Raw genomic sequence first — 19,427 nt, 5'->3', positions numbered from 1 at the left:
ACATTACTACGTGACAGTCAAGTCACAGTATGTCCAATTGATCAGACCAAGATGAGCTCAGAATGTTCTCCCACGGGTCTGATGTCTTTTGATTCCTGCATAAATTGGGTTTGAGTGAGGCAGAGCTGCATAAAGTTGTCAGCCTCACTCTCTCTTCCAGAGTCATCTCAGTTCAACAGCAGGACAGACTCAAGATGACTAGTGAAGTCTTGGGATGCAATGGATGACCTTGGTGTCTTCAATGTCTAACCAAGCTCTAAGTGCTCCACATGATAGTAGGTCTAGGCAGCAATCTGGTAAAAACCAATGGATTCCTCATAATAATGCTTTTAATGTACAAAAAAATACATGGGACTACAAAAGAAACCAATTATATTGAAATTGTTATTAAATTTATTGTTTTAACTCATGGAGCCCAGATTACAAACCTCTTCTCTAATGAGTATTTCTTTTAATGCATGTACGTTGGAAACACTCAAAAGGTTATTCTCTGTCCTTGGGCTTTGGTATTAGGTCACACGAAAAGGAAGAATCTCAGGACAGAACTTAATATGCCCTTTTTTTTAAAGTGACAGCTTTAAATATAACCAAATGCTGTGCTAAATTTCACATCAACAACTTCAATCTCCTGCAACAAGAAACATATCTAGTTACAAAGCACAGAGCTAGCAGGACAAGGAGGCCATGGCATCGATAGCATCTCATATATATTGAGACTCTGTTATTTAGTGGAAATGCCTTACCTATTTTTGTTCAGGAGACATGTAGTCAATGAGAGGAAGAAAAACTATTGATCTGCTAAAAACTTTAATGAAACCCTGAAATAAATTCTGTTCAAACCTAGAAGGCTCACTCCATATAACAGTAAAATCACAGAGTCCTGGGCAAAACAAAACTCCTGCCCCAAGGCCGTTAACAGCATGAGCCTTTATTTGAAGTCTTGTCGGCTGTTCTAGAGATGGCCCTGGTGGTTTGGCCAAAGAGAAACAATGCATCCAGTCGCTGTTTCTGGGACAAACAAAATGGAGTCTCCCAGTATGAAAATATTAAATTATCATGGCTTCAACAGGGGGCATGATTGTGAGTGGCCCCCTCCCACTTATGCCCTTGGTCTACTCTTCCCTGCAGTGAACACTCACTGTCACACCTCATATCTGCATGCTTTGATAATAATAAGATTGTCAAGATGATAGCAGGGAACTTTCAGGAAAAACTCGATTTTCAAAAGCCAGCTGTGCACTCCCTTGATTGGTGCTTCCTAAAAAGATGCCTTCAAAAAAGCAAAATTCCACTTAGCTCCCATTATATGGTAAACACATATGCACATTACCTAAGTTAACTTTGTTTCACTACACTACAAAATTGATGACAGCAACATTCAAGAGGCTTGTGGAACAAAGCGAAGGAAAGAAAATTCCAAGTGAGATGGCAGAGATAAGGAATGGAATCCTCTCTAACTTTCGATTTCTGTGTGATTTTCCCCCCTGAAAAGAACTGGGAAGGTTATAAATCAGGGAATGATTACCCTTGTAAGTTTTATTGATGACCCCAGTCTAGCAGGAACAATTTGAGTTACTTTCTTCTTTCTTTGCATGACATTCAATTCAATAGCTCCAATGAAGTGCGGGGTAATAGGATTCTTCAGAAAGAATCGGAGTATTGTTCGGTTTCAAAATCTGTATTTATTAGGGTCTGATTGGGAAAACCTACTCTTTTGTCCAAGTGAAATAATGATTTTTAGGGAAACTCAACTCGTTTGCTTTCTTTTCCTCTTTAAATTTCTATGGGTCTCCAGCATTTCAGATGAAAAATACTAATGGACTAGAGAAAGCAGCTGGAGACAAAGGCATGACAGGTGGCCAGTGCTAAATACAGTATTATAACTAGCTGGAACGAGCCCTCTTGAAGCTTTTTGAATATGGGTCAGAAGATGTGACAAATTCACACGCAGTTTTAAAGTAATAACACCCTTTGGTTATATAGGATTAAAAAGAAAATACATGGATAAACTCATTAGATATTTTCATTTCCATATAGATTGTGCCATAAGATGCTATTACCCTTCAAGAATGAATGGTTGGCTCTTCTATCTCCTTCTGTCCATCTGTGCCCTAGAATGGATGCAGAAGCAAGTTTGAAAAGCTAAAAAGGAAAGGTTCTCTCCATTTTATAGGAATGTCACAAATATGAGGGCACCAATGATTCTTTCTTTCTTGAAATGAAAGATATGTGAATATGAGTGATATCTTGTATGTCGAGTAAGTTGGTCTTCTACAGAGGGAGACTTCCTACAGATCTAAGATATGTATTATGATGATTAAAGTAGGTCCTTTAGGATTACAGATTGAAAGCTGGGCAGAGCTCCAGAGGCCACATAGTCCAACACTCTTCATTTACAAATGAGGAAACTGAGTCCCAGGTAGGTTAAGTGATACGTCCAACATTACATGAGAATAAATGGCAGAGTCAGGATTCAAACTCAGTTACTGTGATTCCAAGTTCAGGACTCTTTCTACCTATATTAAAATGCCTTTTACAGCATGTGTGCTATGAATTCTTGCTAACCACCTCCCCACCTCCCCAACGCCCACCAACATCAACCATCCCATTGCTCTTCATTCTCTAAGCACTTTTCTACATAGATTACATTGCATTAATTTATACTGGATTATATAATTCTTCAGAATCCTACCTTTTTTGCATATTTGTCTCAAATGTACAATTAAACTGTAAGCTTTTATGAGTCAAGCACTAAGTACCCTTCTAATTTCTTTTCAACAGGTCTTCCTTACACTTAAACTTTACTTTTGAAATGCTGTGTTAGCAACAACAGGAACAGGACAAAAAGGGAGAAAACTTTATTTATACAGGTAGGAAATGTTCATGAATAGTGCTAAATTACTCAGTCTTTCTTCACTAGACTTCAGCCTAGGTCAATTGCAGGTATTTGCAATGAACACCATTAATTTATGTAGTGTGCATGTTTGTTTACATATAATTGAGACTGAGAATAATTATACCTATTGAAGGCATCTTCTTAGGAAGAGCAATACACAGGGGGCCCTCTTGTATCTTTTGCCCTAGGCCCAATGGCACATAAAGGCCCTGTTGCCAGATGCTTTGCCTAGATTAATAAGTAATATGAGTTTAGATTTACATAGCACTTTTCAATCCTGTGGAAGCATAGTAGAGGGCAGCTTCACGAATTTCTATTGGCTCCATGTATTAAGGAGGAAATGATGGTGCTGAGCGGCTATCAGTTAGCAGGGAAGACCTAGAGAAGAAAAATTTGAAAGAAGAAGAGAAAAAAAAGAAATTAACAGAGCTAGAATCATGGGATAAGGGTTTGATTGGCTGAAAGGGGGATAATTTTAAAATAATATTTGTTTTTCTGTCATATCCAATTCTTTGTGACCCCATTTGGGGTTTTCTTGGCAAAGGTAGTGGAGGGGCTTATCATTTCCTTTTCCAGCTCATTTTACAGATGAGGAAATTGAGGCAAACATGGTTAAGTGACTTCCGCAGGGTCACACAGCTCAAGAAAATGAGTCTTCTTGACTCCGGGCCCAGCTCTGGGCACTGTGGCGCCACCTAGCTGCCCTTAAATAAGATTCATCTTGTCAAACATGAGCTATGTGGTAGAACCTGGAGATGCAAAATCAAAAACAAAACTCCCCAACTTGAAGAAGCTTACAGTCTACCACTGATTGTCTGTTGTTGTTGGCTGTCCTTCATTTATGAAGAGGATCGTTGATACCATAGGGGGATGTTTTGACTTGAGTGTGAATTGGATTTAAGTGGGGCTGATGACTGTGCAACTCTGCCTCACTTTCTCCTCCAGAGTCACCAAAGTCCAGTGGCAAAGACAAAAGTCAAGAAAACTAGCGATGACCTGGGACGCGATCGATGATCTTGGTGTCTTCAATGTCTGACCAAGCTCTAAGCACTCCCCAGGGGCTGCTTCAGCTGCCTTCATGGCCATCGAAACAAACCTTCTCACCTGCCCATTCTGCTGAAGGAAGTCTTGGCGTGGACATCCTCTACCTCACTGACAGATTTTAGGCCTCACATTGATCTGTAGGCTAGTGATGGCTCTGAGAACCAACAAGGAAAGAACAAAGGTGGTATGAGTCAACTGATCAGAAATTGGAACCATGAACCTATCAAAATATTTTGGAAATACCCTGTTTCCCAGAGCTAAGGCCCAGCAAGCCTGCTATGCCCTGAGTTTGTCATAACTACAATCCTTTGTGCTCTGGATGGTCTCACTCTCTGGAAATGTGCTGACCCCTCCTTTTCAGAAAGAGGGGGCACTTTCTTGCATGCAATTCATTTTTCTCACTCTGAAATAAATTATACCACCACTTTGTCTCTAGCCTACTCTGTTTGGCTCTGGCCGTTCCCAGGTTAAAGACCAGTCCAGTCTGGACTGCATTCAAAATTCTCTTGACAAGCCACGGCCTGCCAAGAGCATATTTAATGTCTAATCCACAACTGTATGTAGCTTGTGTAATGAGATGTCTCCCCACCATAGCAAAGTAGTTTGAGGTTCTAACTGGCTGACTGAGGATGCCCTGTGTCAAAGAGACCCCTGGAAGATGGCATAAGGGCAAGGAAAATATGAGGGCTGTGATTCCAGGGCGACATATTGTAAAAATACCATCTTTGTTGTTTGTTGTCTTGACATCATCTCTTTAACTCTCTTGAGTGAAAGAAACAAAAAATCAGCCAGTACTAATGTGGGACTTGCCTTGAATCATTTCTTTTACATCTCAATATCTGATTTGTTGTAAACTAAATAAAATATAAGGACTAGTTGAGTTCATACTTCAGTGGTACGGAAATTGCCATCAGAAGACTGGAATGACCCTACAAAATTCAATGCAGCTCAATAAACATCTCTTAAGCACTTACTATGTATAAGACACTTGGCCAGGGTCCCAATGCAATGACAAAAACAACAATAACAACAACTATTCCTGCCCTCAAGGAGGTCACATTCTACTGGGCAAGCCTCCTTGTGTCTGTCGTTGGCTGTGTCTAGATTATTTCAGGTTTACTATGACGCGCCTCCTGCTGGTCATTTTCCTCATTCTTGCTCCTAATCGTCTGGAGGGATCTTTTAATTTTAGCGTTAGTTCCATCCATCATTTTTGCTTTACTTTTTGCCTTCTACCGGCTCTTTTATTTGCTCTTTGCACTATCTTAGCAGTGCTCATTTTAGCTTTCTTCTTTTAGATACATAATTTATCCATTTCAAAATGTCCCTCAGAATGCCTTGTATTGTTTCTTATTCTATCTGCTTTGCTTCGATTTCCGCTTTAGTGCCTGGATATTTTTAATGCTCTCAACCCTTCACTTTTGCTCATTTTCTGTTTTGATCTACTTTTTCTCTTGTGCAGTTTTTAAATCATTTTTCTTCTCTTTGGTATTTTGGTAGGATCCCTTTGGTATGACTCTTTTTAGTAAGGTTCATAGGGCTGTTGAATAAATGAGTGGCTGAATGAAGGAAAAAGCATTTAGGAAGCATTTGCTGTGTGCCAAGAGCACTAAGGGTACAAATGGAAAAGCAAAGCTACTCCTTGCTCTCCAGGAGCTTACATTCTAATGGAGGTGTGGCAGGGAGGGTAGAAGAGATAATACATATAGGAAGTTTCAATTACAAGTCAGAAAAAAAAAAAGACCTGAGACTCCTTAGGGTGCAACAGCAAAGCAGATGGTAAGGTATTTTTTTAATGTCATTTCCACTAATAAAATTGTATCAGTTTTATTTTTTTAGTTGAACCATTGAACAGTGCCAAGGACTTAGGTGGCAAGAATTTTTTTTTCTTTTCTGGGACTTAAATAGCTGCAGCTGTTAAGGGCTGCTGCACCTGCAAAAGAAGTTGTCAGGTCTCATCTTCACAAGGGTTACTTCCCCGGACAATGGCACTGGACCAGTGGTCTGGGTCGCCAAGAGGTGCTGCTATTCTTAAGGCTATAGGCTTTTTTCTGCTCATTGGTGGTAGTTAGTGGGTGGTTCATGGTGGTGCTGGTGCTGGCAGAGGGGCCCTTTCTCCACAAGGGTTGTTCCCCTCAGTGGCTACAAGGCCAAGCTGGAATCAAGGCCAATGGTCTGGAGAGCACTGCTATTTGCGAGGCTCAGGCATGGGAACCTGGACCATCTCTGCTGGAGTCTGAGGAAGGTGGTAGTGGAGTTGTCATGACCCACCTGCTACATGCCAACCCGTCTCTCCCTCAGAATGTCTTGGTACTTCAGCTAAGCTAGCTTGGTGGTAGCTAGTGGGTAGCTGGTGTCAGTGGGAATAGTGGCCTCTTCTTTGCAAACATTCAACAAAAATTAGTTCTTCCAAATGTTTTTCCCCAGAAGCAGAGAGAAGGGAATGCTTCCTAGAGAAAGTAGCATTAAAGATGGTTAAGTGTAGCAGAAAGAATGGAGAGAAGAGACAGAAAGCAATGGCAGAGAAGAGAGAAAAGAGGGTTTTATTCTGGGGAACCAGGAAGTAATCCAATCAGGTGCAAAAAAATAATAACAGGTAAGGTCAAAAAGGTATGTTGGGCCCAGATTCTAGAAGGCACTAGGAGGAAGGAAGGAAGGATGAAAAAAAAGCATATATTCATGATTAAAGGAAAAGCACCTACTATGTGATGGGTACTGCATTGAATGCCTTATAATCATCTTCTTCAGTTGTCACGACAACCCTGGGAGGTAGGTGTTATTATTATTCCCATTTCACAGCTGAGGAAACTGAGGCAAACAGAGGTTAAGTGACTTCCCAGGGTCACACAGCTTATACATGTCTGAGACTGCAGGTCTTTCTGTCTCCAGGCCCGGTGCTCTACCCACTACACCACGTAGCCTGGATCATAGGATTCAGAGTTAGAAGAGACCTTAGAAATCATCTAGTCTAACTTCTTAATTTTTCCAATGAAGAAAATGAGGCTCAGAGAAATTAAATAACTCCTCTAAATCCACTCAGTAGCTAACAAATATGTAGTGCAAACCCAGGTCTCCTAAGTCAAAGTCCTTTGTTCTTTCTACTCAAGCAATGCCTGATCCAGGCATCTGGATATTACTGGGCTGTCTACAGCCAGCTCTTCAATGGGATTTTAAAGGAGAAAGTGATAGGAGTGAAGCTGTGAATTAAGAAGATTAATCTTAGTTATGAGAGCTGAATTTGAGGAAGAACAGACTATTGGGAGACCCAATGGGAGGCTTTCAAAATAGTACAAGCAAAAAATGTATTGATGACCAGAAAGAGGATAATGGCAGTAGAGAGGGATAGAAAGGAATTTTTTAAGGTGCAGTAACATAAATCCTATAAACTTCTTTGCTGGGAAAGAAAGAAAGAAAGAAAGAAAGAAAGAAAGAAAGAAAGAAAGAAAGAAAGAAAGAAAGAAAAAAAAAAAAGAAAGAAAGAAAGAAAGAAAGAAAGAAAGAAAGAAAGAAAGAAAGAAAGAAAGAAAGAAAGAAAGAAAGAAAGAAAGAAAGAAAGAAAGAAAGAAAGAGAAAAAATAAATATAACTGTGTGACCCTGGGCAAGTCATTTAATCTCAGTTGCCTCCAGAGAGAAAGAGAGAGACAGAGAGAGATAGAAAGACAGAGGAAGGAAGGAAGGAAGGAAGGAAGGAAGGAAGGAAGGAAGGAAGGAAGGAAGGAAGGAAGGAAGGAAGGAAGGAAGGAAGGAAGGAAGGAAGGAATCTAGGTATGTACCAAAGGGAAATGTGAAAGATGGATGCTCACATTAAGCAAATGAATACCTTAAGAAATGTCTTTTTAACCCAACCAAGAGAGTGACTTTAAGTGACAATTGGGTCACAAAATAAAGCTTACCATAACAAGGCAATTACTCAACTATACTTGAGAGTGAACATTTCAGTCTCTCTGCCTCTGAAGTTGTTTGAGCTCACCTTCCTCAATGAAGGTGCATGACTTTCATTTAGTGCCTTTAGCTCAGCCCTAAGAAAGGTTTCAAAACAATGTGCTAAATTACACACAGTAGTAGCTTTAAAAAAAATGTGTCCATATTTGGGTCTCTCCTCTTAGAATGCGTTCTTCACTCTGCCTCAGTTTGTATTTCAGGAGACAATAGCAAATCAAATAGAACATGTAAGAAAGAATTGCTCTACATCTCTGAGTAAATGGAAACGCGATTCTTAAGGGATGGATATGACACGGGGGACTTTTCCGAACCCTCATCCTTGACGATCTACTTAAAAATCACCATTTGAAGGCTCTCCTCTTATAAAAGGCATTTCCTTCCTTTCTCTGAAGTTTATCCTTCAGAGAGACGAGTCGCGGCTCAGCGCGCTCGGTGCAGTGTGGGACGGAGAAAGGGAAGAAAAAAACCCTCTTTTTCTTTACACTTGTGCTGCTCTGAATGTGGACCATCTGTGCCCCCAGCTGGAGTGCCGGCGATGGTCTGGCACTTGAACCACACCATATTTACAGATCTAAACACAAATGGCGAATGCCTGATTGTTTCATGATTCATTAGTCAGACAAGCTCTCCTCTCCCGCCAGCACAGCTGTTACAGAGTAAACCTTTGTCACTTAATAGGCCCGATTATTACTTTCCATCAAAGGTATTGATCTGTGTCACCTCTACTTAAGGTAAAAGGAAAGGGAAAAGGGGGAATACAATGGAACAGGAAAACATGAGCATGAAGAAGAAAGGAAAGGGACATCAGGTTAGAATGCGGGTCTTGGCAAAGCCTCCCGGCCTCTCCTGCGTTCCCTGTGTATCTGTATTCATGTCTTCACGCACTGCAGTGACCGACTTATTTGTGGAAGGAGAGGGGCCATCCCTCACTCACCGAGTGAGTTCTGGTGCTGGCCCAGGCTGGGGCAGTCACAGAACATGACCATGCGTGTAATCGGTCAGCCTCATGCACAGAAGGAACTGAACCAGAAACGTGGACTGCTTCAGATGCCCAGCCAACATAAGGAGAAAGTACCAACTCTAGAGGGAATTGTTTTATTGTGACTTTCATTATCTCCTTTTGTCTAACAAATAAAGTAAGCCAGTAACCATGGGCTGTTCCGGGCCTGGATAGAGGCATTTATGCAGCTGGAGGGCTGCTCTTATAGCAGCCTGGAATGGGGCCAAGGAGAGGATACAAGTACAGAAGTGCTAGGGGTACGCACAGGACACGTTGTCGCAGACTGAGTGATGCTTTTCCTAAATGCTTGCCTCTTCTCCTTCATTTCTCTCCTGCCCCCCTCCCCCACAGCGAGGGCCTGTTTTGCCTTGGAGGAGGCTAGGTAATGATTATAGAAAATTGGGTTTGCCAGTCAATTGCATCTAATGACATGACAAGGCTAGTCATAGGACCTTAAGGGTAACCTTTACTCAGTCCTGGAATTCCCTAGCCCCCTCCTGAAGCCAATCTTCCGTTGCTAACTTAAGGAACACAATTCATAGCCTCCTTTTACAGGTAAGATGGGGCAACTGAGACCTAGAGAACAGAAGTGATTTATCCAAGATCATACAACTAGTTAGTAGAAAAGCCCAGGTCTGGAAGTCATGTCTTCTGCCTCCAGGTACAATAACATTGCAGTACAATGCAATACCTCCTAATTGGAAAAAAAAATCAAAGACAAAAAAAAAACGGGATACAGACATAAACACATACACACATGCACATACAGATGTATGCACACATCAGAAACACAGATGGTGCTGCAAACTCATGAGACTGGTATGTGACTTGTGATCTACGTCTTGTTACGTTAAAGCCAAAACGTTTGCATGTGCCTACCTATATTATGAGATTCGGTATGGCTTAATGTAGAGGCACTAAATATGCAGCCAGCAACACTTTATATTCTATTGGATAAGGTGACCCAAACCAGATGAAAATATAATTGGGAAATATTTCAAAAAATAAATGATTCTACAACAGAACATAGATAATGTCAATATGCAGCCTGCAGGGATCCTTCCACAGAGGTTAGTGGTCTCTGCTTCTATCTGAGTTTGACACCACTGGTTTAATGGATAGGGGGTTGCCTTAGGAGTTAGGAAGTCATGGCTCTACCATCTATTCGCTGTATGACTCTGGATAAGTCATTGTAAATCTCCGAGCCCTAAGGTAGCTCTCTAAGAACAGAGGCTAACCTGCCTAATAAAGGATATTCCTTATAGTGAAAATATTACAATTATGAACCAAATGCATATGGTAGAAAGGGTTTCCATAAAGGCTGTTCCCCATAATGATAATATCACAAGTGTGGACCAAATGCATATTCATGTATGTGTTGGTGGTAGTGTTCTCGTCCCAAAAAGAAATACTGTCTACTTACATATAATATATATGATCCATATGTACTTATATAGACCACACACAAGCAACTGACATTCACCCAGTCAAAAGACACCTTGTTCTTCCAGTTTCTCCATGATACCATTCCCCAGAGAAGGAGGCAGCTCTTGTCTCTCCTCCTTTTGTGTCCATAACACTCATTGCAATCATTGTCTGATTCGAGTGTATCAATGAGACCTTTATTGTCCTGTTTTCCCCAGCTCCTTCCCTCTGTTCTTTACTGCATTGTTGTTATAGTTCAGGAGGGGTCAACAGCCTTCACTAAGTATATTACTGCTTTTTTTTATGGTGCTCAATATAAGAGATAGATTGACAGCCTTAGACCCTGGGGTTTTCCATCTGTGCACAGATCGCTGTCAATAGAGGCCGGTGGTACGCCCACCCTGATGACTTTAGCGTTCCTGATTTGGAGGCTCCTTCCCACTCCGCCCCACCCACCCCAGAATTAAAGGAAAAGTATGGTTTCCAGCTTATTTTCAGGTTTTGGATTCTGAAAGATTTCTAAGAGGTGCCCCTCCGAAATACAGTAACAAAATGAGAAGTGGCCTCAGAGGGAGTGAACTCAATCATTTCATACTGATTTTATCACCAGTTGGCCACAGGCAGGGTTGGATGCTAATGGCTGGAGATCACTCCTGACGTGGACCAGATTTTAATAACCAATGAACCCCACTGTCCCATTTCCATGACCACAGTGATCCTGGTGGTTTCATTGTCTCTCCCAGATACTCATGTCAAGTGCCATGCAGTCTGTCTCCTTCACTTCCCTTCTTCTCCCCTCACTCTGTGATACCCCACCCCTAAATGTCATTGGAAATGTTACCTTTTGTAGAGAAATGCTAATGAGGCATACGATGTGTGTTTTCATGTCATTCAAGAGTATACATTCTATGATCACCTCCTGGGTTGTTTAACCCAAAACAGAATGCATATCTGGAAGCAAAGAAAATTCTACTGACGTGGAATTTCTAGCCACAGAACTTTCTGACCAGCAGAATGAAAGGCCCTTGTGGTTTGCTTTGTTTTTTTTTTACATGGTTGGCCTCTAAGTTGAGAAAACCAATATAAATATAACAAGGGGCAGTTAGCAAAAAGGATCCCTAAATAATAATATATTGCTATTAACTTTACATAAAAAGAAAATTGTTGGTAGTGGTTATTTATGGAAATAAAAAAATTCTTCTTATCCAGAATAAAAAACAACTTATAACCATTTAAATCTAACAAAAATAAATTGAATTTTGACAACTCCCATGGAAGAAATGGAAATTTGATTTGTACTGTTTATATCATGTAACTTGATTTTTTAAAAAATTCTGCTTTCACTTAACTCTCCATAAAACTCAGGCATTGCCTAAACATCCCAAGTATCTAATGACAAATCTTACTAGGAAAGATTCTGAACTATCTTCCTGCTTAAAAAACAAAAGTAAAAGATACTTAAAGGACAGATTTTTAAGCCTTATAAAATCCTCCAAAGACAGGCAGGAGGGAGGTATACTGACAGCATTTTACAAAACCACTCTAGGGGAAGGACTAGTGATGACATGCAATGTTTATGGAGTACCCATAGCTTTGGGGACTCCATCTGGAATGCACTGTTACCTCCTGGCTATGCCCCAAGGAAAACCTATCAGACACCACAAATAAAAAGGAAAACAAAATCAAAACCATTCCATTAGGAAAATTTGGCCCATGATGGATCAAACACATCTTTGGGGTCAGTCTGAGACAAAACCCATTTGCTGCCATCCAGTGGTGGTCATAAGATCCCATAGTAACCATTTAACTGGGCCACAGAGGAACAGCCCCTTTTGCTGGGTGTTAAAATAATGTAAACTTTTATTTTTTAAGTGTATTGGTCAGCAAAACATGCATGGAAAGAAATTCCTATCTTGCAGCAGGAAAGAAGACAGGCTGAAAAACTCTCATTTCACGTAGGTAACAACATGTTTTAATGTACATTTAATAAATACTCCCGGAAAAAATTCAGAATGGTACTCACTCTTGAAACTATCCCCTCCAGAGTCTACTCGAAACAAATGTTTTACTTTAAACAATGAACTTTTGTTTCCTGGACTTGAAGTTGCAATAGAAATTAAGAAATACTTTGTTCAATGTACTTTATTTCATCAATCTAATAATGTAAAAGACAGGGGGAAAATATACTTCCAGCTCAAAATTTATCATCTTATGAAGAAAAATAAAAGATAATAATAATAGAGATGAAGAGAGTTGAGGATATTGAATGACCCCTCCCCAAAAAAAAGAATTAGGGAAATCAGAAAAATGATGAGAATATGAACAGGTAGAGTTGGTTTTTTTGTTTTTGTTGTGGAGGCATTTTTTTTTAAAAGATAAAAGCATTCTAGAGCTTTTTAATAAAAGCAGAGGACAGGAAGGGGGGAAATAACTGTCGATTCAGATTATGCCAGCTTTCAGGACATCCCTTCTAAGAATGCCATCCCTCTCCCTCAAAATCACCAACATTCCTAACACCACTCCATCCACTTGAGTAGGAGAGAAAAAAAATGCTTGATCTGCAATATCAAGGGTTGAGGCCCCCTGGAAGGGAAGCATGATACTCAGCCATGCCACGTGGATTCAGTTTCATGCCAAGGGACAGAGCTTGCTCCCATGCCAGGGAATCAGATATTTAGCCAGCAGATAAAACAGCCGAAGCAGCAAGCACAGAAGCAAAATGGGTCTAAGCAACAACAGGAGGCAGAAAAAGAATGTGAAAATCAAAGCTGAGCTGGCCAGGCCACTATTGAGTATGGTAGCAGGGCAGGCTGGGGGGGAGCGTAATTGTGATGTTTCAAAAGAGTCACGGTGATGCTCACCAGCCAATCAACACACAGACATCACCCCTAAACCCTGAAGGAAAATGACTGAAACCGTCTCAAGCCTGAGATGCTCCAAAGGAGAAAACCATGAGAAATACAGCTCTAGGAGTGATCAGGGACTCCAAGTCAGATGATGCAGGATTTCAGCAGACATAGGATATATGTGTGTATGTGGACTGATGCGGGTGTATTCACATAATTTGGACTCCACACGTGATTTCATTAGTATAAACACCTCCCAGAATGGACATTCCTTCTAAAAATGGAGATAAACACCTACTCTGCATCTTATCACCTCTAGGATCAAATATAAAATCCTCCGTGTGACTGTGAAACTCCTCCTTGACTTTGCCCCTTCCTACATCTCCAGCCTTCTCATCCCTTACACTATGCACTCACCCACATACCCTTAGATCCATTGACACTGGTCTTCTATTCCTCGAAACCAACACCGCATCTCTCAGTGCCGGCATTTTCCCTGGCCATCCCCAGTATGTGATGCTCTCCCTGCCTTGTCTCTGCCTTCTGGCTCCCCTGGCTTCCTTCAAGCCTCAGTTAGAATCCTTCTTTCTCCAAGAAGCCTTTCCCAGGTTGTCTGCTTAACCCTAGCGCCTTCCCTTTGATGCTAAATCCGACTTATCCTATATGTTATACATATATATATATACATATATATATATATATATATAAAATCTGTACATATTGTGCGCATATTGTCTCTCCCACTGTATACACTGTGAGTTCCTTGAAAATGGAGCTCTTTTTTACCTTTCTTTGTATCCCCAGCACTCGGCATAGTGCCTGACACGTGGTGGACATTTAATGAATGCCCATTGACTTGACTTAAAGTGAGGCATTGAGAAATTAAATGACTTGTGTAGGATCACACAACTCAGCTAGATAAATAGATAGATAGAGATATATATTCTTCTATATATAGGTAGATATGTGTACATCTATAGCTAGCTAGCTAGATGTATATATGTATGCATATATGTGTGTATATGTATATATACATGTATGTGTGTGTATATATGTATACCTATATATGTGTATATATGTAAATGTATAAAATCAGAGGTCTTTCTAACCTCGAAGCCAATTCTCTAGCTGCGACTAGGTGATTGCCTCGAAATAGAGCACTGGACCTGGAATCAGGAAGATCTGAATTTAGATCTGAATTTAGATAAGACGCTTACACTAGCTATGTGACTCTGGGTAAGTTACCTAACCTCTGTTTGTCTCAGTTTCCCTGATTGTAAAATGGATATAATAATACCACCTTCCTCCCCAGGGTTGTCATGAGGATAAAAGGAGATAATATTTGTAAAATGTTTTACCAACTTTTAAGTACTATATGAATGTCTCATGTATAGATACATAATATGTGTGTTTATACACATATATACACACGTGTATATTATATGTGTGTATACACACACACACATATATACACATATATATATATAAAAATTGGGGATGAAGAACTAGAGTGCTGGGTAGGCATTTTGCAGTGGTCTTCTCCAGAATCGTTTCTTGAGATACCAAATTGGAAAACAGTCCTGGCCATGGCAGCTATAAATTTGCTGCCATCCAGTGTCAGGTCTCTTCTGTGGGCTTCATGAAGAACTGCTCTTTACATCTGAACTGTGTCCTCAGCTAGGCTATTTTCTCATCAAGAAAAAAGGACTGCTCAGGTCCAACAATTGATTATGGTTTTGAACTACAGGGGGCTATTGATTTTTCATTGAGCCTCCTGTGCTGCTTAGAAAGAGCAGGCTTGAGCAGGGAAGGTAATTCACTGATCAGAGCCGAGGGCCGTGTTCATTTATTGGCTTCCTGCCACATCCCATTAGTCCCAGTTCTAAATGTATATTGAAGTCAGTTTATTTTCATCACTGCCTCCTGTCACCAGAAATGTCTCCCAGTAACTATTAGTTTAATCATCCCTTTCTCATGATGGTAATGAGGGATAATCTTCAACATTAGGGTGGATTCATGAATAGCCTCCATGGTCTTCCGGTGGGGTATGTCATCATGCTCCAGTTAAGGTTCTGACAGCACTTTCATTACAAACCTCAGATTTCTAGACAGTCTTACTTGGGGGGAAAATATTTAAATGGAGATTGAACATAATACAGAGGGCTTGTTCTCCTAAATAAATAGTTTCTCTTTTCTAGCATATTTAGACTTATGATCAATTGCACTCCCCCCACCCCTTTTCCTTAATATAAAAAGCCAGGATCAGAATCCCCTGAAAAAGTAGATTTTTTTTTTTTTAGAATCCCGATTATATTAGGATAAGAATGGAGCTATTTAAGGTCAGGGGCCATTTTAAGCCAGGAATTACATCTTAGAACACACAGAATGGCCAAAGGAGGAATTGATAACACAAAACAGGAATGAGATAGAACAGTATTCAATCTGTTCATCATATCCCACCCTCTTTTTCTCAAGAAAAATACATTTCACGTATCTCATAAGTGCTCACCACCTCACCTCTTCCACATGTGTAAATAATTTCATAAATTCATGCATGTCTTATTTTTCATACACAGAAAGCCAAAGACAGTCCCTGTTCTCATCTCAAGCCCTGGTACTGTTACACTGTAGACAGCGTGGCATAGTGGGTAGAGGGTTTAACTTAGGCCAAGGGTGTGCTGGTGAATATTTAACAACCAGCTCTCCAGGGGTGGAAAATATACCTAGGACCCACTTTTAAGTTTAAACTGCATTGTTAACACTTTCTTCACCACTTTCTAAAGTTTAGACAATTAGCAAAACAAGTAAAGCCTGTTGCTAACTTCGCACTGGAAGTTTAACCACCCACTCTTGCCAGTAGTTCGGCACCCCAGACTCATACTCCTGGCGTGTGACCTTTGACACATCATCAAACCTCTCATTGCTCTGGGAAACTCTTTATGACTGGGCATTTAAGCAAAGTTGACCAATACCAACACCCATACCAAAGACATTACAGATCTAATCTTTAAAGATAAAAACATTTAGCTCCTTTCCTTCAGTTCCAAATAAGGGTCTATTTCCCAACACACCCTGTCCCACCCACAGGCAAATAGGTAGTTGCCTACTAGCATCATTTCAGGATACCAAAATACCCAGTTGCCCATTAGAGCAAAGCATACGAGCTCATCATGGTGCCCCACAATTTCTTCCTAGGGCCTAATACATGCAGCTTTGAGAAGCGTTGCACCTGTGGAGTCCTTGGCTGGTAATCCTTCCCTCCAGGGACTAAAGTGATCTATATTCACAGTCCTATGTGGGAAGAAACCCTAAGGAGAAGGGGGAGGATGGTAAACATCAGGGAGAGAAAAGGAGAAAACTATGTGTGAATATGGGAAAGGGGTCAGAAAAATTGATGAGGGAGCTATGTTAGGATTTCTCTTTATGGAGTGGGAAGGAGGGGGGGGAATAGGGTGAAAACTTCAATGGTCATGGGTTTGGAAAGGAGGTCAAGATCATGTTCTCTGATATTAATTTTTATTAATGGATAGCGCAAACATGAAGCTTGTGCATGGATAGGAAAGGCCATATAGTTGTAAGTAAATTTCTTTGTTATACTGCTTAGAAGAAAAGATTCACAATCTTTGTTGGGAAGCAAAAGTCCATAAGAGATGGTAGTCCATGAAATGGAAGGGGTCTAAATACATAAAACTCTGAAAAGTTCACCCAGTCCCTAAGTTCAAATGAATAAATTTTTTTTTTAAAAAAGTAAATTTATTGAGTCTTGAAGTTAAAATTTCCAGGAAACATGAGGTGTCCCTCACTGAGGTTCACATATTTTCTAGGCAAACTACCATGAAAACAAAGCTATCTCGCCTGTAAGGGAGTAGCACATTAAAAACATTTCCATATTAGCATTAGTTCTTCCTCAATTCCTAAGCAAAACCCTGAAACAAACAGATCTGGAAGAGGTACTTTTTTTACAGAGCGAGGCTCAGCTGGTGTGGTGTGGTCTGAATGAGCCTTTGGGAGAAATTGTGGTCATTCAGGGATCATGACAGCATTGAAAATCTCACATAAGGATGGAAGAAGCAATTGCCAGAAGTTTCTATATGTTTTTCATGTTTTTATTTGTATATATGTATCTAGATACTCAATATATACCTCCATGGTGTATAGACATATATACAGATATGTAGCAGGGAGCAGCCCTCTCTGGAACCACTTGCCCAAGTCACATTCACATTTTGGGGTCCCCAGGGGATGGCAGACCACTCTTCCTTTCAAGATTCTAAAGGTAGATAACCCCAAGAGGTAGGGTTTTCCTGTATTGTCACTCACAAGCCTTCACTAGTATGCTCCCAACTAATGACCTGTCTGCCAGACTCTTAAAAAACAGATTTCCAGAAGAGGTACATCCAGAGGATCACCAGAATCAGACATTCCCACTAAACTTAGCACACACTCCCTTTACAAAAACAAAGTCCATGGGCAGAATCAGCTCAAGTATAATAAAGCACAAAGGTAGCGACACATGTTTGGAGCAAAGAATACTTTACAACTCCCAGGGAGGGAGTCCTTTTCTTCTCCACTGGAATTGTCACAAAGTTCTCTTAGGTGTAGCTCCCTATTGGACACACAGTTTATCTGGGCTCTGATGATAGAACCAGGGTCCCCCCTGCTTCTCCATAAAAGGAATTAGTTTTCCCTAAAAGGCCATGAAGCTGTGCCAGAAACCTGATTGATACGGCTCCCTGGCCACCTAAGGGCATCAAAGCCTGGGTGGATGGAGTGGGGGCCCATCTATTTTGGTAGATTCTGAAAACCACAAGCTGTCTGAAGACTAATGAGGATTGTTTCTATTTGGAGATGAGAGGTGCCCCATCTATAGAAGCTAAGGATCACTATATCCTTGTCACTTATCCTTGCTGTGTTAGGGCAAAGTAACCTTCCTTATTTTTTAACTGCTCAATGACTTACAAGTGCCCCATTTCACCTAAACTCTGACTCATTTTGTCAAAATCAAATGAAACCTTCCAAACAAAAACTTTGTTGAGTCCATAACCAGAACTTCCCAAGGGATCATCAGTATCTGAGCTTTGTGAAGTGACTATTACGCCTTGTCCCTCTGTTCTCAGTGTGTTTCTCCATTCCCAATGCAGTCCTTCCTACTCCTGCTGTAAGCCAGCCACACCAGCAAATGTCTCAGAAGTTGCCTTATAGGACAACCAGGATACTTGAACCTTTCAAAAATCATAAAATTGTCATCTGGACAATTGTATCTTAGAATCCTTGTTTAAGTGTCTGAGGCAGGATGCGAACTCAGGTTTTCCAGCGTCTAAGTTCAGTGCTCACTCCTCCATGCCACCCAGTATAATTTAATCTGTCATCTCACAGAGAATAACAGATGGGAGAAACTCCAAGAAACTAAGAAAGGCTTCTAGAAAATCATCCAGAGCAAAGCAAACAGAACAAAGATAACAATACATAAGATGACCAAAATAACATGAATGAAAATACACCCAAAGATATCAGAATTCAAATTCATGCGATTCCAGAGAAGCAATGATTAAACAATAATCTTTGCCTTTTCCTGGCAGAGAATGGTGAATTGTGGATGCAAAGTACTATAGATGCTGTTAGATGTGGGTTGTGTGTTGATTTCTTTGTTTAACTGTTCCTCTTCATTCCAAGAAAGAATTTATTCTCTCAGGGGTAGAGGCTATGAAAAAATGACAGTGATGTAAAAAAGTGTCATTTTTAAAAAAAAAGACTGGCTTTGAAGGAAAGAGGATAAGCTATCCACAAAAGGAATCATTTATTCCAAATTGCCATCAATGTTCAGATCTTACCTATGTCCAAATTTCCCACTGCTGTCCTGGGAAGTTGCTAAGGCCAACAAACAATGCAACCATTTGTGAGCTGGAATTTAAAGCATTTGTGGATTTTAAAAAAAAGCGGTTTTCTTCTATTGTCTGTATTTCAGATGACTTCACAGGGAAGGAAAGACTGTACAGTGAGGGTGAGTGAATAAAATAAACAAAAGAAATCAATCCTTAGGTGCACATACAATGTTCCCTGTTTTATTGAAAAAGATTTCTTCCGAACACACTGGGAAGGCGTCATAACACCTTTGATCAGAAGTACTTTTATTCATAAAGAGAATTTCCTAGTTCCCCTCGCAAGCAATGAGTTTTCTGTCTTTTCAGCTCCAATACAACCATGGGGCCACAAATATATGTGTATGTGTTCATGATAACACTCAAAATAGTTAAAAGTCTTACCAATCTAAAA

General features: G+C 40.4%; 1 long non-coding RNA gene across 1 annotated transcript in view; it reads right to left on the bottom strand.

The window, feature by feature from the left end:
- Positions 1-2,834: 2,834 nt before the first annotated feature.
- The window catches only part of LOC110209730 (uncharacterized), a 114,915-nt gene continuing 98,322 nt past the window's right edge, over positions 2,835-19,427 (bottom strand). The window contains exon 3 of the long non-coding RNA XR_002324903.2: positions 2,835-4,094. This is a non-coding gene — a long non-coding RNA (uncharacterized LOC110209730). The remainder of the gene's footprint in view (positions 4,095-19,427) is intronic.

This window comes from Phascolarctos cinereus, unplaced genomic scaffold (assembly GCF_003287225.1).
Source record: "Phascolarctos cinereus isolate Bilbo 61053 unplaced genomic scaffold, phaCin_HiC Scaffold_9;HRSCAF=440, whole genome shotgun sequence".
NCBI lineage: Eukaryota > Metazoa > Chordata > Mammalia > Diprotodontia > Phascolarctidae > Phascolarctos > Phascolarctos cinereus.
This window is presented reverse-complemented; position numbering and strand designations above follow the sequence as displayed.